This window comes from Melanotaenia boesemani, chromosome 1 (assembly GCF_017639745.1).
Source record: "Melanotaenia boesemani isolate fMelBoe1 chromosome 1, fMelBoe1.pri, whole genome shotgun sequence".
Taxonomy (NCBI): Eukaryota; Metazoa; Chordata; class Actinopteri; order Atheriniformes; family Melanotaeniidae; genus Melanotaenia; species Melanotaenia boesemani.
In genome coordinates, this window is record NC_055682.1 from 14,235,229 (window position 1) to 14,255,590 (window position 20,362).

A 20,362-nucleotide genomic window follows, 5' to 3' on the forward strand; every position below is an offset into this window, starting at 1 on the left:
TCGCTTTAAATCATTTTACACATATGTTTGGAGCCCACAAGGGCATGTGTATGTCATCTTATTTGTGCAAAATGACCACACAAAAGTCCCTTAAATTCAGAGAACTGAGACACCAGTTCAGAGAGACCTTGTAAAGTGGTCCAGTAAGTTTCAGTTGTTACTTGCCAGATGAGGGATCTTATTTCTTAAAGCTTTATGTGTATAGACTCAGAACTTTTGCTGCCACTCAACTCCAAATTAGTCTTGGCTGTAGCTGAAAGAGGGAGAAATATGGACATTACGTCTACACTGTTGAGTGGATGAGTAATGACTTATGTTTGTGATCAGGGCATCGCTTTCATCCAGGAGCTTTCTGTGTGCCCATTAATTCATGGGAGTGTTTGGGTTAAAATGCATAATGAGTTCATTAAGGGGGATTGGCGTAATCAAGAAAGGTATTGCCTTAATTACTGGCACACGGCCAGACCTATACGTTTTCTGTGAAATCGGCCACCCACCCCCGTCCAAGGAGCTTGCTAATTTAATTAAGTGTACAAAATGCTACACCCTAACGTCGCCCTCGGGGGCAATTATGGCACTAGAGATTGAACGATCTCCGCTGGGGGTATTTTTACTTACTGGCAGGAGATTGCCAGTGTCAGTTAGCTGATTGCATTGATTATATTGATTTGTAACAGCTTTTCGGGTAATTTCATCTGCAAAGGTGAGAGCAACACGTTGGCTCAGAGACTTTCTTATTTATTCTTTCTTTATTTAGACGCTTGACTCTTTTGCCAAGTGATTAGATGAAATGGAGCTCTACAATAAGTCTTTTAAACTAGGACTTGGGGAGGGAGGATCGATAGTTTTTATTTGCCATATAAGGTCAGTACAGGTTGGATGTTATGAATTCTTTTAAAGGCATCACAACCCTTTCACCAACACCGTAGCTGGGCGGTTTTGCTGAAGAAGCAAGAAAGTGTCTTAAACTGGCAGCTTAGATAGAGCTTCAGCTCTTAAAACAGACAGATTGGACAGATCTGCTTCACTTGAGTCACACAAACCTCAACATAGATATCCATTCTTTCATTTTTTAAACTCTGTAATGAATTTCTATACTGGAAATTTGCCTATTGTGTGTTTTACTAGTTTAGATACGCTCATACATTCCAGATATCATGCAATGACAATCTGTATCAAGAACAACTTTACTCATTTATAGAAAAAAAAGAAAGATTCTCACTTCATATAATATATTTGCTTAGAAAAAACACAATACTAGTGCCAATACATTTATCTGAAACCTCATAGACTCTCATTAAACTCAATAAACTAAAACCACAGTGATGAATTTGGTTGGATTGCAGCAAGATCATTAAAGTAGTTTTTTTTGTTTGTTTTGTTATGTTTTTTTGTCCTTATAACTCAAATCTCTGCTGATTTTTCTTGTCATTTTATATTGACTATTTGATGATTCATAGAAACACCAACTAATTTATATTAAAGCAAATGTGATGATCAAAGAAAGAAGTAACTCAAGGTATGGACCAGGAAAGTTTGTAAAGCTCAATCTGATCAACCATCCAAAGAATATACCGGAACGGCACTGATACACAAAGTTTCACCCTACAACCTAAAATGATTGGTTATCAGAGTCCTGGGTCAGACACCACAGGGCAAGCCTGAGGGACTGCAGCTGTTTTGGCATATTGAATATGAAGCAGGTAGTTTCAGTAAAATGGTTTTCTGATGTTGTATGATCGGTTTAAAAGATTTGAATTAGATTGTCACAGAGACACGTTGAGCCAGTAGGCGAGCTAATTAAAGTATATCTTTATGTTAACATGTTTTAAAGTTATTAAAGTGAAATGGTGACAAATACAAAATCACCACTTTAATACTGGATGAGAATTATGCATTTTTTTTCTCTTTCACCAACCAAGACTTTTGTCATTTGCTGATCATGTGTCAAACAGGCAGAACTTGACTCTCAGTAAACCTGAAAAATTTGTTTTTTATATGGTACATTATAAAAGGGCATGTTTAAATGCAGGTCATAATATTTTCCTAATGCCCCAAACAAATCATTTACTTTTTATTGCCTGAGCCTTATTATGGGAGACAAACTCAGATCTCTTGCATGACAATTGTGTTATTCTGCCATTAAATTCATCCAACATGGGACTTGTTTCTGTTCAATTAAGCGTATTTTTTATAACATCTCAAAAAATAGCTTCAGATAATATTCTTTTATTTATTTGGTTGTGTGTCCATGTGGAAGAAAAAAAAAACATTTATGCCACAGGACACAAGTAAATATTAAGGTTTATGACAGTTTCATGAACCTCTGTGAGACAGTGTTCTCTTTGGTACTAATCAGTATTGGTACTTAAAATGTCCTTGTCTGGAACTCACTGGGTTTATTTTAATGTACAGTAACTTTATTCCAGGAATTGTGTGAGTACAAAAACCTCCAGAGCCTTTAATGACAAAATAGATGTCTATAGTTGATAAAACTGAATTTTATGTTGATAGTACCAAAGAAATAGTGTTTAAAAAGGATCCCTAAGTCAAACTGTCAGTTATTGATCTTGATAATGATGACAGTACTAGAGCTGTTATTAATACATCATGTCTGGCTGGTGACTCTGTACTGTCTGTGTGCACTTTGAACCTGTTACACTAATAGACGATAATAATACTAGATTTAAATGTTCTTTTTTGTCATAGTATTTTTAAAAAAGAGGATATTTTCAATAATGTGTGCATTTTGATTCACAGTCCATGTCTTATCCGAACCTTTAGTCCTTTTTTTAACACATACATTTGTAGAATAATAACATTTTGAACACAACATTGTCCCACCAGCCCCAAGCAACCCTGTATAACTCCTCCTTCAGCTAATTAAAGCAGCTGGTACATAGTATGTTCAGTGGACGTTAGTCTGGGTCTTACATTGTAAGAAAGAGAATGAACGAAAGGTAAAAATTAAACATAAAGATACTCGTAAACACTTGCATATCATTTTGGCTGCATCTGCTTACACTTTGTAAACAGTGCATATGCTGTGGGATCATCAACAATCACAATTTGAAGATATAATCCATAAAAGGGTCTCCATGATTTGAGGAATGAGTTTTGTCCTGACAGTCTAGATTTAGTTTCCCTCAAATAACAATTTAAAATAAAACCATCTGGTTGGATTTCAGTCCTACTTCTGTAATGAATGCTAGCCAACATGCAACAATTAAAAAGAAAATGCAACTGAATCGATATTTTACAGACTCTTGTTTCTTTTATAGTCAAGGGTTTTTATAATTAAATGTTTATGGAATGTTCATGACAACACAAACACACTGATAATAAAAACATCCTCATTGCTTTGCAAACACAAACTGAATCCAAGAAAAGAAAAATCTCCTTTTGATTACATAAATGAGGCACATAAATTCTGTATTTGTGTTAATAAAGACTTTAGGATTTTTATTTTATGTGCTTGTTTTCTAAAATGCTTCTAATTTGGCTTTTATTTAACCGATTAAACAGAAAGGTGTGAGCTAATGTTTTAGTTTTAATTACAGGCCTGTAACCTCTGCGAAGCATGGCAAAGCTGAAGGAAGACTCATAGTTTGATAATCAGTTTATCAGTACTGATTAACAGTGTGAGATGACAAGATAATCCAGAGGTGGCATGGTCATTAAAGGTGGTCAAAGGAGAGCAAATTAGCTGATTAAACAAATTGCCACCCCTTCGATGGTGCACTGAAAGAAGGGAGGGCCTTTGCGGGTGATGAATGAGGAGGCGTGGGAGAAGCATTTATGTCCCTTGCTGGTAGAGTTGTCACTGAATGAGTGAAGTGTCTTCATCAATTTGGAGCCATTATCATGTCAAAAGGCGAGGATGGTGCTTGAAGGAGGGGAACAAGTTGGGGAGCAGAGAGCCTATCTGCATACATATTCATTTTCACCCCCCACCCCCCACCCCAACCCCGCCCCCAAGATGGCCAGTTTACCGTAAGGCTATTTAATTTTCCTGAAATAGGGCTGTGACAGCTGTGTCATGCTGATGAGAAGAGTGGCAGCCTGACACATCTCATCTATTTCAGGTCTGATGCTGCTGAACCTCCTCCTTTTTCCTCCTCTTCACTTCATCTACTCATGTCTCCTCTCTTCTCCTTCTGAGATGTCAAAGTTTTGCTTCAAATATACTCAGCAATTGCAGTCTGTTATAAACAGATGTGAGCAAGGAACGGAGGTGACTGATGCAGAAAGAGGACAAATGTAATAAGTAGGAGCTGTTTTTTATTTCACCTCCATTGATTGTTATGGGTCCCTTTATCATCTGACCTGGCTCAATTATGCCAATTGGATGTCACACTAACATGGGGAGGTTGTGAAGATAGTAAAATGAAATGCAGAAAGTGACAGAGGGGATTAAAATGTGTATGTGTGTGTGTTTGAGAAAGTGGAGTAAAGATGCCATAGATGAGTGCATAAAATAGCTTGTTGGTGGAATCTGCATCACTTAGCATGTATTACTTTGCAGGGAGAAGGACAACAATTTAAATGTTAGTGATGTCATTTCCACCCGTCAATCATGTCAGGGTACGATAAACGCAGAGCCATTACATAAATGAGATGTTGCCGTGACCCTCTATATGCATGCATGCAGACAAACCTTGATGTTTCTTCAGATTTAGGTAAACAGAATAGAAATATAGTAGAGAACATGATTCCATCTGTAAGATTTGAAAGGAAGTTATCAGTTGAGCAACCACAGGATCAGAAATCTCTACTTCATGAGGTATTACTACTCTTGTTTGAGTTATAAGCTAAATATTATGTAAAAACATAGAAATGCATCTAGCTGGGGAAAAGATAAAAAACAGACATATAGGAGATCTTAATTGTTTAGGAAACTCACCGATTCATGAAAAAACAAACATAACTTCTTAATGGAACTGCTGAAATGTGCAGCGGTTTACTATCAAGATGTTTTTACCTCAGTTTGATAAATACAGTCACCCACACAAAAACAGTTACAGCACATTTAAAATATCAGTATATCTTTAATATCTCCTAACATGTCAGAGCTGTTGCAGCCATCAAAATCATAATGAGCTAATATTTTCCATGAATTGGTAAATTTCTCAGTTTCAACATCTGATATGTTTTTTTGTGTTCTGTTGGGAATAAATTATGGGTTTATGAGATTTGCAAATCATTGCATATTTACATTTTACAAAGCACCCTAACTTTGTGGGAATTTGGTTGTATATAAATTCATAATTACAGAACACAAAAAATAAAATGCTTTATAAACCATTAAAGAAAACATATTAGAAGCACAACTTCTAACTGTTGTTTTATATAAACTAGTTGACATCATTCATTTACTTTAACAGCCCTGAGCCACTCAATATAGAAATAATCAAAGCTGTAACTCACTTGTGGGGTGAATTCTGATTAAATTGTTTTCTGTGTAGTGATCTGGGGAAAATGACCATTCTGTCTTCCTTTTGTCTAATCAAACAAATAATTATATAGGTATAAAAAAATATTTGAAACACTAATGTTAAAAGTGTAGTGTGTTAAAATAAAATTATCACAATGTGTCAGCTATCCAAATACAAAACAAACATTTTGAGTTCAGACCATCAAGAGGATATTATACATAACCAACAGGAATACTAGTTCACTAGATTTAATACAGTTGTTACTAATAACAGAATGAATCAAAATAGAGTGTCAATTATCAAGTGTTGTGTCGTATAAAGTCATAAGTGAACATTTACTCAGTAAGTTAGTCTGGGCCACGAGACATGTCCTTAAATTCTACAGAGATATCCATCTTCTGTGGAGATATTAAATAAAAAACAGTTTCAAAAAGTCAAAAATGTAAATATTCAGTGGGCAAAATAAGAAAACCATTTTTGTTTGCCTTCAACAGTCTTATGTGACATTTCTACTAAAACTGTTAATTAACTTTGGATGCACAGTACATATTTTTTACTGATTATTCATATGTAAATGTTCATATTTGAATCATTTATTTGCTTTATGCAATTTTCCAAGCCTAGTTAGAGTTGAGGCTCAATTTTTACCTCTAATTTGGGCAGTTTTTCTAATGCAGCTGCCTGTGCCTACACGCAGACATGTAAGTTCATGTGTAACCTTCACAAATACTGGCTGGAGCTGCCATGGCTGTTCTTCTGTCACTATAAATGTTGCCAGTTGCTTTGATGCTGTCATGCAGACAGATTGCCCTGCTCTTAACCTGCTTTTGAACCTTGTGTGGCACACAAAAGCCAGCTGTACACTTTCATACCACCGCAAACACTCACATTAATGCCACTTCTTTCACTCTAGTCACTTCACAAGTGAAAGAAGGCCACATTTCTTTGGAGTCAGCATTAAGATCATGTGTCACACTGAAAACAGGTTGGATTAGAAAAGGTCAGCGGATCAGTACAAGCAGACTTGACTGAAAAAGATAACACATCATCATAAGTTGATTAGCTGAACAGTCCTGGTAAAATCAATATTGTTATAAAAGATAAACACTAACGCTCTTTAAGATCAGTGTGCATGTTAAACAGCACCATATGATTATAATACAAATGCCCCTGTTTTATTAAAAAAAATGTATTCACTGATTCGTGACCATGGTTTCCAACTATTTTGTGAGAGTTATACTGTATATTTGTGTATAAAAAATATTCCAATGGTAAATTCTTTTTTGTTAAAATCATGATTATTTATAATGCATGGTGATTTGAATGCCATTAGAATGTGTATCTATGGACCCTAATTACTTTAATTGATTAGCAAATGTTTTTTTAGTAAGTAAATACTTTGTAATATGTTACAACACCAATCTTCCATTTAAAACTGGACATTAGATTTAGATAAATTATTTATAGTCCAAATAATGTAAGTGTCATTGAGTGCTGAGTTGTAAACTGTCATTAGAGCAGAGCAGTTTCCATGTGTCTTTACAATTTGTGAGACTGGGGTGGGAGATGCCCACAGGGTTAGAAGGTCAGTGTCTGCTGCCGGAGGAGGGGAGGAAGTCTATGTTGGTGTGTACACTGAGGGGGGATTTAATTAGAGCGAGTGGCTGCATCCCCCTCTGGTGTCCTGCTCCGAATTACTACTTGCTGCCAAGGGTTAACTGGTCTGATAAATGGGATTAGCTGCACTTGTATGCACACACACAACACACACACACACACCTGTGGTGTAGAGAAGGAATGACTGATTAGTCCTGTACTATACTACTGAAGTGGGGGGAAATACAGATATAAAAACATGTGGCATGTTCTGATGAGCTGCACCAAAGTCTTTAGATGTTAGAGGTGGCAGGTGTCTCCATACTTTTTTGACTGGCGGTGACAGAAACATGTAGGTCGCCTTATGTCTGAGTTTATGGTGGAAAGCTATAGCTTTGTTTGTTGCTTAGTACATGAGCTTCTTTTCAAAAGACAGAGTTAAGGAGCCAATATTGCCTTCAACATTTTAGCCAAGATTTGTGCATTGTTTTTTTTGTTTGTTTTTTGTTTTGTTTTTGTTTTTTTGTGGGCACAAGGATCTAAACAAGAAAAGGAAGTTAAAAAAAAAAAGATTATGTGAAACAACCCAAAGTATTAACTGATATAAACTTTTGAAACTGTTAAAAAGGAATTGAGTTTTGACCTGAACACTGCTTTCCATTGTGTGTGCCAGTGTCATTTTCAAAATGCTGCTTATAAAACATTTTATGACAGCAGCTTGACTAGGTCAACCATGTCATGACTGCACAAACACAAACTCCTCCAGTCACATTAGTGGATAAGCATGCACAGCAGCAGAGGGCTCATTTGGCATATGTTCAGAAGAACCTGGGAGACCCCATTATTACATAGATTTTAAATACTCTACGTTTTTCCCTACAATAAATGATCTAATCATACCGAGTTTATTTTTGCATTATCTGGGCCAAAAGAACAAAAGAAAACTGCTACTGCTATACTGTTGACTACTGCCAACACTATATTTGGGATGTTTCATCTTTAACAACAGCTAAATAATTAGATTACTGCTATGTATGTACACAGGTGAATTATATACCTGAGATGATATACCAATACAGCCACACAAAAGTGTTCTTTTTTCATGCTTATGACTACAAAATAGAACCATGGTGTTCATGAATTTTGTGATGTCACAAAACAAATTATTATTCAATTCAAATCAGCTTTATTTGTATAGTGTCACTTCAGAACAAAGTCATCTCAGGACTCAATTCAAGCCAATTCATTGTGATCCTGTCAGTATTTATACAAGCCAATTCAACTAAAGAAAACCAATAGATTGCATCAGATCTAGACTTAACTCCCCTATCCTGAACATGCACAGTGTGGCGGGTGACAGTGGAAAGGAACCCCCCCCCCTTGTCCTGTCTAATATCGTTGCTTAGGGGAGCTTTATGGGTATAAGGCTCAGATTGATTTATTTATTGATTTATTTATTTATTTTTTTTTTTTAATTATGGAATTTATATAATCTTTGTAGACCTGACTGAAGTGGACAGAAAAATAAGGAGAATAATGAAGAGAAATAAAAAGGAAAAAAAGAAAAAAGAAAGAGGAGACAAAGACACAATAGACAGAAGGCAACGACCCTTCAATCTAACTAACATCAGACAACCAACTGCTACACCTGTATAGAAACACAACAGAGAATCCTAAGGCTTTTACAGGTAAACGAATTCATAATGACAATCATCATCAGCTCCTAAAAAACATTACTAAGACAGCAACAACATGTATCACAACAACAACCAAAATACCAGAAACACACACACACAAACCTAAACAAAAATAGCTCTCAGTGTATAAACCCACTGGACATCTCAGTGGCTGTGTCAGCATGCAGAGTGTGAGGAATGAAGAGTGATCAGAGATGAGTGTGATCATGCAAATGCAACCATGCCTCTACAAAGGCTAGAGCCCAGAGACATGGACAATGAGCAGCAATCCCAGAGCACGAACTCAAGCCACCCTTCCACAAAGACGACCCTGGACCCACCCAGAAGGTGGCAGAGGAAGGCCTCAGCCAGACCCCAATCACAGGGCAAAGGTCCCAGTGGGCCAAGATCGGCATCTGCCGACCCTGCCAGGCACCGGCCATCCAGAGTGGCCAGAGCAAAGGGCCCAGGGCCCCAAGAGTTCAGAGGCAGCCCTCCCCCATTCAGAGAGCCCACACCACACCCAGGATGACCAGGTCGCCCCCAGACAACCACCCGGCACAGGCCAGAACCCACCCCAATGTTCCAGCTGCACATCCTTGGGAACCAGGCCCCGTCAACCACTCTCCCATCCTCCTACAACGAACCTAAAGGAACAATTTGTTTTCATATTGCTTTTATATGGCATCCTTAAGGAGGGAGGAACACAAGAGAGTGCACGAGAGGGAACCGGTGCAAGAAAAATATAGAACAATGTTGAAGGACATAAACTTGAAGAGAGTTTCCGATCATTGTTGCTTGTATCCACATTATATTTTCAAGATGATTTGCATATTTTCATAACATGTGATACATGTTTTTGTTTTTTAGACCAAATTACTTCTGCTTCAGACAGCGACATTATGTGGACCATGCTAACATATAATGTTATCCAAATATTCTTCAGTTGAGAAAATATGGACAAAAATTAGGATTTTTTAAGGTTTGATATACTTCAAATATGAAATATGATATGGATCTGCTCATTTTTAGCATTTTTTTGTGTTATCTTACAAAGGTAGAAGATAGCAAAATGTTTAATTAGGACAAAAAGTTCAAACCAGGGTTTTGTTCCTTAAAACTCTAAGAATAAAGCACTATGCTGTAAATGCAAAAACTAATTTAATCCCAAATTAGTTTTTTTGGCCCTGTGATGGACTGGTGGCCTGTCCAGGGTGTACCCTGCCTCTCACCTGATTGCTGCTGGGATCGGCTCCATTCCCTGGAATCCTGCATTTTAATAAGTGTGTGTGGAAAAAGGATGGAAACATGGATGAGAATAATCTTTTTAAAAACACAAATCCTTTCTAATAATGCTAGTAGTGCCACCACCAGGGAATTTCTGCTAGGAGACAGTCAATACTAAACCAGAAAGAATTTATTAGTTTTTAGTCAATATGCTAATTAAGCTTTGTTAAGATTTGTCAATCTTTGAAATTGCAGCAGAGGTAAATCACAGTACTGTGGTGCCTTTCAATGGCTCTGAATTGATCAAAATGTTTACACAGGTGTGATAAAGTATGATTTGTCTGGCAATAGAGCTCTAGTAGAGGGGCAAAACAGTCCTGACTCCAATTATACAGACCTGTATTCATTTTGCTACAAGAAAAGACTAATATTAGACTGATATTTTTTAAAAATGAAAAAGAAGAAATGTAAAATAAAAATAAAGTAATTTTATTAGTTCAGTTTTAAGAAGATTTAATATCTCTAGTCTACATTACTCAAAAACCTGCCTAAATTTAAACAAAAACATCATATGCATATGTTCTGCTTTTATCACTTATTGAAAGATATTAAGCGTTGTAAATTATACTTTATGATACTCAACCACTATGTTAAAACTGCCAATCAGTGATTTTATTAACTGATAGATCGGGTCCTGCGTCAACATATCAAATGTTTTGAAAGAAACGTTAATGGGCTCTGACAGTTCAATGTGTGAGACACATGAAAAGATTTGATGTCTCAGAGTCCTTCTACATGTATCACTTGATTTACTATTCTACTTGATTTAATTTAAATACAAATGTCTTTGCCTTATCAACTCTTTTTTTTTATTTTTTAATCCCTGTTCATGTTTTTACAGCTACAAGGGTAAAGAGGTCAGGGAACCCATCCCTCTCTGTTGGTGTGTTAATTAGCTTGAATGGGCGGCCCCTCCTCCTAATAAACAACTTTGCCCAATCTTTAAGAAGGCCTAAATCATTTTTAGTCAGCTTGTCACAAATAACTCAAGAAGGATCATTTCTCCATGTTGAGTGTATGAAAATGGTATTTTGAACGTGCCAAATAAGGTGACAAACTTTGAGTCTAATCTTTGTTTTACTGCATAGAAAGAAAAACTCCTTTTGTAGAAGCCTCCAAGCGATAAGAAATTAAATATTAAACATTAATCTGTCCTCAGTATGTTTCCTTAATGAGTTAAGAGACACATCATAAACAAAATCATCTATCAATGCAGTGGGTGGGGATTTCTGCTTTGAATCTAGAGAACTATGGTGTCTGAAAAAGGAAAACTGACAGCTCTTATGTTCTGCTTTAAAGATTATATGAAACAACTGAGACTATTTGCAAGGAAGGCCTTACAGCTAACTTGGACTTTAAGAAACTTATTAAATAATAACCTTGTGCAAGCTTTGAGGTAATGTTGGCATACACTTGAGAAGGTTCTTTAAAAATTGTGCCACCCAGCTTTTTGGTGTTCTCTATGACATCTTTAGGATGAGTCTCGATCTGTAAAGGCTTCCAGTGATGTAGAAGATGTCATGCCTCGTACCAAAGACACTGTGACCCAGCGATCTTAAGGACTACAGAACCATGGCCCTGACGTTGCACATCATGAAGACCCATGAGAGACTTCAGCCGAAGCACCGCTACACATGGATCTACTCCAGTTATGTATGTACATATGGATCCCTTCCAGTCTCAGCTTGAAGTTGAGGACGCCAACCTCTACCTGCTGAACCGGGTCTATGCTCACCTGGACAAGCTGGCCAGCTCCGTAAGGGTCATGTTTTTTTACTCCAGCACGTGTAACACCATCAGGCCGGCTCTACTGGGTGAGAAGATGGCAGCAATGCTATGACCAGAACTAAGATCATTGTGCAAGCCATGTGGCACAACGAGAGGGGATGGGATGACCCGTTCACTGGGGATCTACTTGCTGCATGGGTAGGTGGGAAAGGGAGCTTCCTCACCAGCAAGATATTGCTTTACCCAGGTGCTACATGCCATCAACCGTTGATGTACCAGTCCCCATCTTTGAGGTATATGTGTTCTGTGATGCCTCAGAAAAGGCATATGGGTCCATAGGATACTTGAGAATCATAGATAGTCATGAACACATCAACACTTCCTTCCGGATGGCCAGATCTCAAGTAGCCCCTCAGAAACAGCTGTCCATGCCTCAGCTGAAGCTCAGTGCAGCTCTGACTGGAGTGTGGCTTTCCGAGACCCACCACATGGAACTGAAACTGCCACTGCAGGATACCATCTCCAGGACTGATTCCACGACAGTGTTGACTTGGTTGCAGTCTGAGTCCTGTTGTTACAAGGTATTCGTCTGTACATGGATTGTAGAGATCCAGGAGCTTACAGTATCCCAGAAGTATGTTGATGACAAGGGGGAAATCCCTCTCAGCTTTAAGTCCCACCAGTCGCTGGGCTCAAGGTCCCATGTTATTACGGGAATTTCCAGAGTGCTGAGTTTTGTTTTGTTTTTTTTGTTTTGGGTTTTTTTCCCAAACAAAAACAACTTCCTCTGTAACATACCCTTTTAAAAAGCAGCATGATTTAAATAACTACAGATCAAAAATAGATAACATAAAGTGTTTAAAGGATTACAGTACATTCATGAAGCACATTTATCCAAACTGGTGTACAAACGAGGAACACAGTGGGATGCAATGTAGTGTTCAGTGTTTTGCTCAATGAATCTATGACATGTGAAGTTAGAGATCAACCTATGACATTCTGATCAGAGAACAGCCACTTTATCTCCTGAGTTACAGCCACCACAGAAGAAGAAACATCTCTGCACACTACAAAACATGCTGTCTTGCTCTCTGTCTTTTACTGCTTCTCTGTCCTTTTCCTCCTAACTTTTGGTTAGTGTTAACAGGTAAATTGGGCAATAAGAAGATATCACCAGAGAGCTAATGGAATAGGAAATCAGTTTCTCACATTGGAATTATGATAAAAAAGAACAGCTATCATGGGCAATAAGCTAATGATTTAATGGTCTTAGACTTAAATGTATCCACTGTCGTGGGAAAAACACTGGATTTTTTCCATGCTCTAGAGTAGAAACAGAGCTGATTTGCACAGAAAAAAAAAAAGAGAGCAAATAACAAACTGACGGAGATCTTCAAAGCACTTGATGACTTTGAATATCCTCCTAAGTGGCCAGATAATGCATGATGGAGAGGGATGGTGAGATAGTAGAGTGAAAGTAATGGTGTCTTGTTGTGGCTGATAAAGTGTATTTATCTCGTATCTCCTGTATCTATGCACAATGGGGCCCTTGTATGGGTGACAATAAAACATGGGGCTGTTAGATAGAAGGACCCATTAAATGATCATAAAAGTCACACTGGACTGGATAACGTTGAAAAGAAGCTTTTGTTTCCATTGTGAAAAAGGAAACAGGTGAGCTTGGAAGCAGATTGGAGGGTTTGAAGGTTGGAATTCCCCAATTTAGACTCTGAACTCTGGCTTTTTTATCTGTTCTACATCCACTGTGGCTTTATCAGATGCAAGAAACTTTATTAAGCTGCCATTAATTAGCTAAGATTGAAGATGAAAGACATAACAGAGATGTTCAGATCAGATATGTGGAAACACCAGCATAGCATTTAAATTCTATAGAACAGGCAAGGTGTTACTTAAAATAAAAAAGTCACAAAAATCAAACAGAAAAGCACATGCAATGCTGTTATTCTCACTAACGAATTTTTCTTATTTATTAGAACTAATTATTGTCACGGACTGCGGTGGAGGTGAGGGCCCAATTGCAGGGAGTCAGGGCAGGAGGCAGAATCGGTGCAGGTGAAAGGTTTATTTCCCAAAACTCAAGACAGGGATAATCCATACAATAAGTACCACATATGAGGACATACGAGGATCTGACCAGGAGTGACTGAAAACCAAGGACATATATACATGGAGGGAGTAATGGGGAACAGGTGAAGAGGATGAGTAATTAGACCAGGTGTTCTAACGAGGCAGAAACAGAAACCACAGAGCACACAAAGAAAAAACTAACAAAAAACAAAACCCCAAACCATGATCTCAAAACAGAAACTAATGACAAAAACCAGAACCACAACCCAAAACTACAACCAGAAAATGACAAACATGACCCACACACAGCCCATGATCGTGACCATTATAAACTGATCATTCCCAAGTTTTCAGATTATCCAGTTACATCCAAACCCCATCAAGCGTAATAATAATTTTTGTAAACTACACTGTAAAAGTCTTTGTTTTACATTTTACATAAATCAACTCTAAATTATTTTACCAGAATATTACTATACATCAGATAACGTTTTATGACAATAGGATTTTTCCATAGTTTTAAACTTTCAGCCAGCATATTACTTTTATTTACTAAGAAAAAAGCTATTATCCTTGCATTTGCATTCTGAAATTTGCCCTCTAAGGGCTTCCGAAAATATGTGAAAACAGCTTTTGTTGTGCATAGCATTTCTTATGACACCAACTGGTCAGAAGTGTGAGATCTTACTCTCTACCTCATGGCCAGCCTCACTCTTTATCGTTTTTTTAACCATTTTTGTACAAACCATTACCAGGCAGAAGATTTGTCAACAGGTCCATGAACATACATGCATGTAGTTAAAGTACCAAATAAAGCAAATTCAGAGATTTGCATGCAATGTTATATGTGTTAGACAATAGTTTATTAAAGCAAAAATACACAATTTGACCTTAAATATCTGTCCTTGTGTCTAACTTTATTGGAGGCTGTGTGGCTCAGAGGGTAGAGTGGTTGTCTTGTAGCCTGAGGGTTGCCAGTTCAATCCTCGGCCTGTTGAGCTCATGTCGAGGTGTCCCTGAGCAAGACACCCAACCCCAAATTGGTCCTGATGGGTCATGGTCGAGCGCCTTGCATGGCAGCTTCTGCCATCAGTGTGTGAATGTGTGTGTGAATGGGTGAATGTGATGTATAATGTAAAGTGCTTTGGGTATCATTCCAGGTACAGAAAAGCGCTATATAAATACGAACCATTTACCATAACACTGACATCATTTTGCCCATTACTTGCCCTGCAGTGTCCCAGGGATGAGAAAATGCACTTTACAATATTTTGATCCAGCCCTAAGCATCATGTAGCAGCTGTTTTTTGCTTTACAGCACTGCACCAGTAACTGGATATCAAGACACTGGCCATTTTGGATGCACAACATGGCTGATTCAGCAAAGAAATCCATTAAGACATTAGGAAGCGAGGAAAAGAGTTGCACTTTTGAGAGTTGTGGATGATCAGTAACACTCACCCCATTTTCATCTTGCAGTTTTACTGACATACACCAACGAGAAACAGTTCCCAAATGCATCACTATTTTTTTCATAGATGGCGGACTTCTGCTGCGTGCATGCTACAATGGCTGAGACCTTGATGCATCATGGCAGTACCTAATTTACATGTGAATGTTTAGAAGATTCCGAAGGCCATAGTTTAGTTGTAAATTGATCCTTTTCACAAGATTGACCACAGGTTCAAGGGTCAACTTGTACTGTTTGTAAGAAGCTTCTCAATCATTTTCTGCATTTTTCTTTTTTCTGTGATTATTTCAATTATTATGCCATTCAGTTTGTTGATATTTTTGACTACCTGGATTTAATTTGAATATTTTGTTAGTAAACCCCTACTGTATGCAAGTATGTAGGCTTGTGTTAGTTCTGTAAACATTCCTATTTTCATTGCTCTTCTATTAGCACTTCCTGGACAACTCAGAGGTGAACAAGCAATTGCACAGAAACGAAAACTCAAATAGAGCATGACTACACTACTTCCAGGCTCAACAAACAACTTAATTATCTCTCTGCCAGCAGCTCATGAAAGTGCTGATATACACCTGACGGAGAGGGAAGCGGGAAGGGGCCAAAGTAGCAAAGGCAGACAGAAGGAGATTCACATCCAGTGGGCTACATGTCATATGGCAAAGCTCAATATTGGTTAATAAATGATGGGGACAGGTTACAGAGACTGAGACGAGAAGTAAAACTCTAATAAATTGCCTTTATCTCCATAATGAGACAACATTAATTTAAGTCTCAAGGTCTGGCAGAAAGCAAGATGATTTATCATGTGCATTTAACGCTGTGGGAATTAGTCTAATTACCAGGGATATGGAGAGCTGATTTTCACTTCACAGAAAGCCCATTGTGCACCCAGATCATTTATCACAGCCACAAACAGGATGCTGGTGGGAAAGGTGGTACCGGTGGACAGTGTCCCTGAATGCTTCATGTGTCACAACATGCCTGAAGAAAGAGAAGATACAGGAATGTGCAAACATGCTATCAAAGCAAAATTAACCGTGATGAAGCCTGGAGTGTGTCAGTGATAGTGATTAAAATAATCTGTACTGATGATGGCATATTACATGGATTTGACATGTTTCAATACAGTATGATGTTAACAGACTAAGAATCTACAAGAACTTTAGAGATGTTGCTTCATTTTTAACTGTCTTCAGTATCATCTATCTGAAGTGTGAATTATCAGTGGGAATGAGTGACCCAGTGGAAGTGAATATTGCTCTGGCTTGGCCAGCATACAGAGAACACAAACGCATACCTGGATTAGTTTAGGACAGGGTAAGCTGTCTCAGAGCTGTGGTAATGATTGAAAAATATGCCTGTAATTGCTGATAAGCTCTTTAATGTTTCAGTAAACTTCCGTTGGCCGCTAAGTTTACTGACGCATAACTTGTCGATAAACTTTGGCTTTGTACTCAAGGGCTGGCGGTCTCTTTGAACCAATTGTGCTTTCACAGTGTGAAGGGTGTACACTGCCTTTTGAGAGCTCTGCAAAAGGTTCAAGAGGGCATGTGCGTGTGAGGACATGTGTGACATGGGAAAGAAAAAGAGGTAATGACAATTTAGATTTTCTGCTTTAGAAATTAACTAGCTTCTTAAATCTTTCAGCTGGTCTGAAAATTCAGCTGGTAAACTTTACATTGCAGGTGCTGCTCCATATACACTTGTGAACATCACCAACACAGTAAATCACACTTGGTTCTACTGTGCTGCACCAAGCCTGGACTTGACCTTTAAAAGGTTTTTCTGTCATTGATTAATATCTGATCACACTACTGTAGCTACAATTTATAACTATGAAGCAAGAAGAAAACAAGTTACTCACAGCTGTTCTATTTGGTGTAAAGCTGCATTTGACCTGAGGCTGATAATAATGTTACTTGAGTTATTATGCACTTTAAAAACCCTACTACACAAATTAACTCTGATTATGAAAATAAAACAGTAATAAAAGCCTATATATGTTTAAAAAACATCTGTCTAAACCAAATTTGCGAAATTACCAACAGTGCCTAATGACTTGTTGTCATTTAAATTTCAAATTGTAAAGACAAGGCAGCCTCTTCTTATAAAAGGAAATAGTTATAGCATAGAATTTATTTTTGTTGTTCCATGTTGTATTTCACATGATACCCTGCTTTGTAATTTTACCCAAACCCTTTTGGGGGTGCTATTTCAACATTCTGAAATGACATGCTGATACCCTCAAAAAATGCATATATGACATGAAAAGTGCCCAAAGTGGCCTGCTATACTCACTGATATGAGATCATGTTGAAAAAAGCCATCTTGCACATATCAAGGTGAGATTTTCTTTAAGGCTGATGAGTTGATGTAAGAACTTCTGTGTGATTAACTTTTTATCTTCTGTCCAGTTTCCTTTGTTCTTCCCCAGATTATTTCCGTCATGGTTGTCAGTCAGTCTTAAGTTGTTTTCATTGGTTTCCTATTTAGTTCTTTAAACATCTTGCCTGAGCAGTGCTTTCTGTTAATTACCTCGGAGGTTATGTAAGGCGGAGGTTATGTTTTTGGTGGCGTGAGTCTGTAGTCCAGGGCTACTCAATTCGGTCCTACGAGGGCCGCAATCCAGTAGGTTTTCCATGTATCCCTGCACTAACACACCTGAGTCAAATTAGGTGGTTCTAATAGCCAATCAGGTTCTACACAATAACTCATTAATTTGACTCAGGTGTGTTGGTACAGGAATACATGGAAAACCTGCTGGATTGCGGCCCTCGTAGGACCGAATTGAGTAGCCCTGCTGTAGTCTGTTAGCAACATACATACAACATCCAAGCCTGTTTCATGAGTTTATTTTTTTTTAATAATTCTGTTGAAGCATGGTTGAAAAGCAATGTCTGACTTTCATTGGTTAAATTTCATAGAATTTTTATTTATTATTACTTTTGTAAGATTCAAGTTATTTTTTTGTTTTTTTGTTTATTATTATTATTATTATTAACCGAAGGGCACCAACAATTTTGTCCACATATGTAACTCAAAAAGTTATTGATGGATTTTGATTCAATTTTCAGGAAACATCAGAAATGGAATAAAGTAATTACATTTTGGGAGTGATCCGGATCACCGCCTGGATCTAAGAATTTCTTTAAAGGATCATTAACTGTCGGTAGATAGGGATATTTTTGCCATCATAGCTTCTAACTCATCAGGTAATGCCCAGAAGTATTGGCAATAAATAAATAAATAAATAAAATACAAATTTAAAGATGACATCATGGTAGATATTAAATACACTAACAGCTAGACCAGATTGGCGCCATTACAGAAATGTGAATTTCTTCAAGACTATTATAGCCCTTTGCTTCATCTTATAGGGGATGTTTCCAGGGTCAAGGACTTAAATAAGATGTGGTATCTGTTCAGTTAATGGACATTGATATTAGAAGTATACATAAGATTGTTGTGGGGTTGGTAACTGGGAGGGCTGTTTCACCTTTTGGCATTTTTCTTAGGTGAGTGATCTTTGCTCCTTTTGTTACAATTTAATAAAATTAAAGTTGTCATAAAAAGTTATTTATGAAATTGATAACAACTGAGTTACTGGATGTCAGCCAACAAAAATGGCCTACTAATCTTATCCCTTATTACTCATCTAATGCTTATTTTAAACTCTAGCTCAAAATAAACCTTCACAAAGATAAATTCTTTTTAAGGCAACATTTTGGGCACTTGATAATCATGGAAAATCTTTGGTGCTCAAATACCAGATTCAACCACAGGGAGACCAAAGTGAATAGTCAGCTGCTTTATCTTATCACCTTTATCTGTAGCTTTGGCTGTGTACACAATAACCATGGGTCAGATTATAATGATTTGGAAAACAGACCTTCATTTTGATATCAGTTAATCACAAATCAAATTTCTTGACTGTACTTTGCTTTAGTTACGACAGTATAGTTATATGGTTGTAGAAAGAGATAAAGTCAGACATTGCCCTTGTGTTATTGTAGAAATATCTTCAGAGTAATATTTTTAAAGTGAAAACTTTCAACTAAACGACTCATTTTGGAGTGAGGGTGCTCTCCTTGCATTATTTAGGATATAGTAGCATTTGCTTTCAAGGATAAAGACAGAGGCTCCGCACTAGCTTCTAGAAAGCAGTTGACACTGAAAGCAGGCGCGTGCACAGGCCCTGGTTCAATTTAATTTGCACTCTACTGTTAGCAGGATTTATCCGTGGCCTGGCTATTTAAATGATCCTCAAATCATAAAAGCAAGGAAACGAGCCTTCACAGGGGGAGAGGTTGAGAGAAACAGGCTGAAAGTGGCGCTGATTTCCCTTGGAGCAAATTACCTCTAAATATGTACCGGAGACAGGCAGTAATCTACCTGATTCAGAGCTGAGGATGGGGGACGTGGAGCTATAGGTGCAGGCTTCAATTTCCCGGAGGTCAGCTAGACCCGGCACATGCCTCAGCCAACCTTGAACAGAGGTGTTTATTTGTGTCAGGATTTCAGTTTGCACAATATGGATGTTTTGGGCTGAACGCTGCACTTTGTAATATTAGACTGTAAGCGACATGCAAAGCAAGAGGATGGCTGTTGGGTTTCTGGCCATACACCGGGCCTCCTGTCGCTGGTATCCATAAGATATTATCTTTAAAGAGCATGCAAGTCGAAAATGAGAAGTCGTTTTTAGCAGTGATGCTTGTCCTCTTTTACATAAAGTTCAATCATAAAAAGAGAAGAAACATTTAACTGTGGCGCACCAACATGCAACATGTCAACAGTTTTTCTTTTTTTTTTTTTTTTTTAACTAAAATTCACTGTTTTAATCCATTACTTTCACAAATTCCATGCTTAAATTCTTTTTATTTATTTGCAGCTACATTATTTATTTATTTATTTATTTATTTATTTATTTCCATTTTTTGTAAGGCGGTTCTTCAGCTGATGAACCTCGACTCTTCAAGGTCTTAAAATTGCATTAGCCCACATTAAGCAGAAGGCCAATTAACTTATAGCCTCCCCTGCCAAGTCATTACGCTTTTATACGGTTTGTGTGCAATTCTTGGTCG